This window comes from Chrysochloris asiatica, unplaced genomic scaffold (genome assembly GCF_000296735.1).
Source record: "Chrysochloris asiatica unplaced genomic scaffold, ChrAsi1.0 scaffold00052, whole genome shotgun sequence".
Lineage (NCBI taxonomy): Eukaryota > Metazoa > Chordata > Mammalia > Afrosoricida > Chrysochloridae > Chrysochloris > Chrysochloris asiatica.
Window position 1 is genome coordinate 4,557,230 of NW_006408570.1, and position 7,483 is coordinate 4,564,712.

Consider the following 7,483-nt stretch of genomic DNA (forward strand, 5'->3'; position numbering starts at 1 on the left):
AGTAGCATATTATACACTTTACTTTTCACTCCAGAATATATCTTGATACTTGCTCTTTATTAATATATATAGAACTGTCTGATTTTTAAAAAAATGAGATTTATTTTTATTCAGTAATTTTCAAAAATTCTTTTTTTGGTAAAAATATGCACAGCAGGGTAGGCTCCCATCCAGTAATTTCTACACATAATGTTTAGTAACATTGCTTACATTCTGAGGTTTGTTTCAATATCTGTCTAGTTGTCCCAGTTCCATTTAGTCTCAGTGTCCCCCAAGCTTCTCAGCTGTTTTAGAGTAACTTATCCATTTAGTCTCATATGGGTCATTTTTTAAAAGAGTATAGTTCTCAAGAATGAAAATCTGTACTTTTGTTATTTAGTTAAGGTGATTTCAAGGCTTAGAGAGTATCTCAGGGTATTCCTTCAGAATCTGAAGTTCTGTTCAATGTTTTTGTTTTTCCCACTTTCTATCAGTATCCATCTATTATGAACATTGGTAGTTGCCTGATTGTTTTTAATAGCTACATAGTAGTTATAAATCAGGCTGCTAACATCAAGGTCAGCAGTTAGAAACAACCAACTGTTCTGTGGGAGAAAGTTGAGGCTTTCTGCTCCTATAAAGATTTATAAACCTCGGAAACCCTATTCAGGGTCACCATGAGTCAGAACTGACTCTACAGCCCGCCACTACCACCACCATGGTTGTTCATTGTGTGGATTTCACCACAATTTGTTTAACCAGTTTCTACCAGTGAGCTCTTAGACTGATCATGTTCTTGTGAAATTATAGATAACCTTGCAGTGAGTATCCCTATGTATATTTCTTTGTGTAATGGGAGGACATAACTTCTAAACTCTTAGAAATAAAATTGCTAGTTTGCATCCCTTTAAAGGCATTCAATGAGCTGAATTGACATAGTGGCTGCAACAGTGGGCTCAGAAACAATTGTTAAGATGTTTTAATTGTAGGACCTACAACCACAGTGTTTTGATCTGTACATAAGGTTGCTGTGAGTTGTAACTGACTCATCAGTACCTAACAGCAACAGCCTCATCCCTCTAAAGAGGATGTTGCAGTCTACACTCTCACCAACAGTGATAAATGCCCATTTATCCACTTTTTTTTTTTTTCCCATTTAGCAAGAAAATATTTTCTTAACTTTTTGCAACAGTGGTCTCATACAGTATTTGTCCTTTTGTAATTGACTAATTTCACTCAACATAATGTCTTCTGGCTTTATCCATGTGAGGTATTTTGCAGATTCATTGTTATTCTTCAGTGTTGCATAATATTCCATTGTGTAAATGTACCAAACTGTGTTTAACCACTCTTCTGTAGATGGGCACTTAGCCTCTCTCTTTTTGTTATTGAGAATAGTGCCGCAGTGAACAGAGGTGTGCCTGTATCTATTTCTGTCACTGCTCCTATTTCTTGAAGATACATACCAAGTAGAGGGATGGCAGGTCATGCGATATTTCTATTTCCTCTCCACTTTTTTTTTGAACGCAGTAATGGCATTAATCTTTTTTGCCACTTGTTTTATTTTCTTCTTTTTTATTGTAAGGTTGGATATTTTTTTATGTGTTTAATTTTTTTTTTTTAACTAAACTGTTTTTTTCGTGTCTTTTGCCGAGTTTTCTAATTGGTTTGTTTCTTTATCCTATTGATTTTTAAAAACTCCTATTTTAAGAAGGCACCCCTGGGTGATGTAAATGGTTAATGTGCTCAACTGCTAACCAAAAGATTAGAGGTTCAAATCTACCTAGAGGTACCTCAGAAGAAATGCCTAGATTTTTTTCTTGAAAAATCAGCCATTTAAAATTTACGAAGCAGAGTTCTATATAACACTTCATTATGTGGATGAACCTGGAAGACGTTATGCTGAATGATATTAATCAAACACAAAAGGACAAATATTATATGAGATCACTATTGTAAAAACTCAAGAAAAGGTTTTCATGCTAAAAGAAATAGTCTTTGATGGTTACCAGAGGTGGGAGGGAAAGGATAGTAATTCACTGGGTAGATGGCGGACACATGTTAGCTCCAATGATAGGAAAGGTAGTATACAAGTGGGAGGTTGGCAGAAGAATGATGAAGACAGGTGAAGACACAGGGAGGAATATAAGGGCTAAAGGTAAGTACACATGGGGTCTGAATTGACTCATTGACAACTGGTGGAGGCTTCTTTTAGGAAATGCATTTGTATTTCAACTGTTTTAGCTTAAAAAAAAATGATAATAATAACAACAGCATTACCATAAAGCTCAGCCTTTGTGAGTGTATATAGTTCATTGGGTTTTAGTATACTTAAAGTTGTACAACCTGCCATCACTACACAAAGAAGCCTTGTGCCTATTAAAGTCACTCCCCATTTCTTCTGCCCCTAACCCCTGACAACCATTCACTTGTTTCTATACATTTACCTATCTTGAATATGTCATTGGGATTACCCAATATGTGGTCTTTTTATAGGGCCTCTTTCACTTGGTATCATACTTCAAAGTTCATGCATACTGTAGCATGTATTGGCCCTTCTTTCTTTTTCATAACCAAATAACATTATTTATCCAGCCATTCACTGATGGACATTTGAGTTGTATTTCCCTTTCTGGCTATTATGAATAGTGCTACTATGAATATTCATATGTAAGTTTTTGTGTGGATATATGTTTTCACTTCTCTTGGGTTTATGTGTTCTTGAGAGTCATTTTGAGGAACTGCTAAACTGTTTGTCAAAGTGCTATCCTATTTTACAATCTTATCAGCTATGTTTGAGGGTTGTAATTCCTCCCATCCTCACCCACACTTGTTATTGTTTCATTTTTAGTTATCTGAGTGGGTATGGAGTGGCATCTCAGTGTAGTTTTAATTTGCATTTCTGTAATGACTGTTGGAAGCATGGTGGTTTCAAATGATAAGCACTGGACTGCAAACCACAAGCTCTGTGGTTTGAGTGTGCCAGCCGCTCCACGGAGAAATATGAGCCTTTGTGCTCCTGTGAAGATTTAAAGCCTCAGGAACCCTATGGTGGTGGTGGTTATGTGCCGTGGAGTTGTTTGCAACTCATAGCAACCTTGTATAGGGTTTCTGAGGCTGTAAATCTTTACAGGTGCAGAAAGCCTCATTTTTTTCCCACTGAACTGCTGGTTGTTTTGAATTACTGACTGTGAGATTAGCAGCCCGACTTATATCCACTATGCTACCAGAGCTCCTTACAGGGTTGGAACTGACTCTACTGCACTTAACAATAACAGCAATGACTAATGTTGGCAGCATGGTTGCTCTGTAGGATATGCATTGGATTGTGAACCGCAGGATTGGCTGTTCAAGCCCACCAGCCATTCCTCTGGAGAAAGATGAGGCTTTCTGCTCCTGTAAAGATTTACAACTTCAGAAACCCTGTCTCTGTAGGGTCACTGTAAGTCAGAACTGACTCGACAGTACTTAACAACAATGACAGTGTTGGACATCTTTTCATGTATTACCAACCATATGTGTATATCTTATTTGGAAAAATATCTATTTACATCCTTTGCTTATTAAAAATGTTTTTCTCAAAATTTTTAGACTTTGTTTTTTGTAGCAATTCTAGTTTTATGGAAAAATTGTGCAGAAATTAGAGTTCCCATATATTCCCCTTCCCGCTGTGCACTGTTTTACCTGTTGTTTACATCTTGCATTCCTGTACTACACCCATTTTTAAATGAAGTTGTTTGTCTTTTTATTGTTGAGTTATGAGTTCTTTATGTAGTCTGGATGTAAGTTTCTTAGATGTATAACTTGCAAATATTTTCTCCCATTTTATGGATTATCTTTTCACTTTCTTAATGGTGTCCTGTGAATCACAAAATTTAAAATTCTGATAAAGTCTAATTTATTTTTTTCCCTTTTGTTGTTTGTACTTCTTTTAGTGTTATTAAAAAAAAATACCTAATTTAGTGTCACAAAGATTTACTCCAATATTTTTTTTTCTAAGAATTTTTTATTTTTAGTCCTTACGTCTAAGTTGATGAACCATTTTTAATTAATTTCTATGTCTGGTGTGAGTTAAGGGTCTAACTTTATTCTTTTATATGTGACTATCCAGTTATCCCGGAGTCCTGGTGTGGAGATGAAGAATAAGCACTGGAGTGTTAATCAAAAGGTTGTCAGTTCAAATTCACCAGCTGCTCCTCAGAAATCCTATACAGGGTCGATTTGAGTTGGAACCAACTTGATGGCACATGAAAACAACAGTCCAGTTGTCCCAGCTCCATTTGTTAAAAAGAGTAATCTTTCTCCATTAAATGGTCAAAAAAAAAATTTTTTTTTGTCAAAAATCAATTGACCATAAATTTAACAATTGATTTCTGTGCTCCTAATTCTATCCCATTAATTTTTAAAAATATATTTTCTTTTGCTGTTGCCATATTGTCTTTGTTGTTGTTAAATGCTGTTGAATCAATTCTGACTCATACTGACCCTGTATAGGGTTTCTGAGGAGCATGTGGTGGGTTTGAACTGCCGACCTTGTGGGTCACAGTCCAATGCTACAGCACCAAAATCAGGAAATGTGAGCCCTCCAACTTTATTCCTCTTTTTCAAAATTGTTTTGGTTCTTCTGGGGCCCTTGCATTTCTGTATGAATTTTGAGACCAGCTTGTAAGTTTCTAAAAACAGAAAGGCAGCTGGAATTTTGGTAATTATTGAATTAAATATGTAGACCAATGTGGGGACTGTTGTTGTCTTACCAATATTAAATCTTCTGACCCATGAATATAGAATATCTTTCCATTTTCTTGGGGTCCCTGGGTGTTGCAAGCAGTTAACACACTCAGCTGCTAACCAAAAGATTTAGAGGCACCTTGCAAGAAAGTCCTGACTATCTACTTCCAACAGGTCGGCCATCGAAAACCCTGTGGAGCACAGTTTTGCCTTGATAACACACGGGATCATCATGAATCAGAACTGACTTGATGGCAACTGATAAGGAGATATGACAACTAAATGCAATGCAATGTTCTGAACTGGATCCTGGAACAGAAAAAAGAACAAAGTGTGAAGCTTGGTTAATAATTATGTACCAGTGTTGCTTTCTTAGTTTTGACAAATATCTATCTCACGGTCATGTATGATGTTAACATCAGAGAAAATAGGATGAGGAGTATCTGGGAACTCTGTTTTACTTTTGTAACTTTTCTGTAAATCTCAAAGTATTCCAAAGTTTAAACTTTAAAAAAAGAAGACTCTTGGAAAAGCTAAAGAAATTCGAATTAGTGATAAAAACTTGTGGAAGTCTTGTACTATAGTTAGTTGAATTGTACCAGTGTTAAAAAGCCTTACTTTTGACAAATGTGCCATGGTTATGTGAGATGTTAACATTAAGGGAAGTTGGGCGAAGGCTGTGCAGGAACTCTCTATGCATATAATCTCTGTAGCTTTTCTATAAATCTAAAATTATTCAGAAATGAAACTTTTTTTGAAAAGGAAATAATGCATTTGTAATTTGAAAGATACCAATCAACTGCTCTGTTTACAGGGCATAATTAAAGAGTAAAAGGGGGAATTTCTTGTAGTAAAGTGCAAGAGCAGCACTTTAAGATTTCACCAAAATTGGCAAACCAATTCCTCCCCTAATGAGGGGAAGTTGTTCTTTTTTCTATTTCAATGATATTTTAAATCATCATCATCATTTTAAAAATTGAATCATTCTTTGCTGTTGTTGTTAGTTGCTACAGAATACACTTCAGTCATGGCAACCTTATGTTTAACAGGATGAAACATTGCCCACTTCAATGTGATCTTCATGATGTTGGTACAGTCTTTGCTAAGCTCATTCTTTCATCTGTCAGTTTGGAGGGAGGCAGATATTGTTTCCATTTTGTAAATGAGAGGGGGAAAAAGCAAACTGAAGCTCAGAAGTTAAAGAACTTGGTCATAGAAATAATTGGTGGTACCTTTTAAAACAATTCTGGTCTTTTGACTTAGGAACCAGGAACAACCATCCCACCTAAGAATTCATGTTTTGCTAAATGAGAATAGCTACTAAAGAAGTGAATTGAGCTGGGAAGAAATGGTGTGTAAACAAGCTAAGATTTCTAGATTAGTGGTTCTCAGCTGGGGGTGATTTTGCCTCACAGGGGACATTTGGTAATGTTTGGAGACATTTCTAGTTGTTAACAACCAAAAGGCTGCAAGTTGACATCTAGTGGGCAGAGTCTAGGGAGCTGTTAAACCTTTGGCAATGCACAGAACGGCCCCCAACAACAAAGAATTATCCAGCGCTAAATGCCAAATGATAAATGCCAAGGTGCAGAAACCATGTTAAAATTTGTATTTCATAAAGTGTCATACACAGTGAATACTCAGCAGAAATTCCTGTTGGAAATTAGTTCACAGCACCAATGAAATGGCAGGCATTCTTAGACAGTCTTTGTAATTTCTAAGTTGTTAATCAGTGGATTATAGAAATGTGGGTAGAAAATACCAGGACCCTCTCTTGGGTCAAAAGGAAATGCATTCCTACAGCCTGTTTTGAAATCATAAGCATATTACCGCAACAAAAAATAATCATTAAAAATATTAAATTTTATTAATAATATTCATGCTGAGCTGATACCTGGAACTTATTTTTAAATTTATCATAACATAAGGTAGATAAGTGTATGGGAGAAGGATGGATGGATAGAGCAAATACAGTAAAATGTTATTATGAAATATAGATAACATGAGTGTTCATGGAAAAATTCAAAAAATTCATAGAAAAATTCCATTATCTATCTATCTATCTATTTTATGATAGTTAACAATAGGGATCATTGAGGTGTGACTTAGTACAGATGCTGAGGTTTGCCTGTGGTGTTCTTGATGTACAAAGCCCGGTCATTCTGCCAATTCTTCTTAAGCAGTGAAACCAGAAAGTTGACAGCCAAGTGGCTGTTATAAACGAGTTCATCATCTGTCATCTTCACATGGTCAACAACCACTGCCAGATATAGCATCGTCTTTATCTAGAACTTGATGGTGAACTTCACCTACTTTAATCTACTGTAGTCACCATATTCTCATTGTGGGGAAGCAGGGAAAGGAATTGGTGGTGGTGGTTATGTGCCATGGAGTAGGTTCCAACTCATAGCAACCCTGTACAGGGTTTCCGAGGCTGTAAATCTTTACAGGAGCAGAAAGCCTCTCTTTCTCCCGTGGAACAGCTGGTAGTTTCAAACTGCTGACCTTGCGATTTGCAGCCGGATTCGTAACCTCTATGCTTCCAGAGCTCCTTACAGCCTTACTCAGACCTATTCATAAGGTTTTCAGTGACTAAATTAAAAATCCTCACCACTGAAACAATAAACAACATTCTTATCAATGGAGAAAAGATTGAAGTTGTCAAGGACTTCATGCTTTGTGGATCAACTGTCAACACTCATGGAAGCAGCAGTCAAGAAGTCAAATAACATATTGTATTAGGCAAATCTGCTGCACAAGACTTTTTTAAAGTATT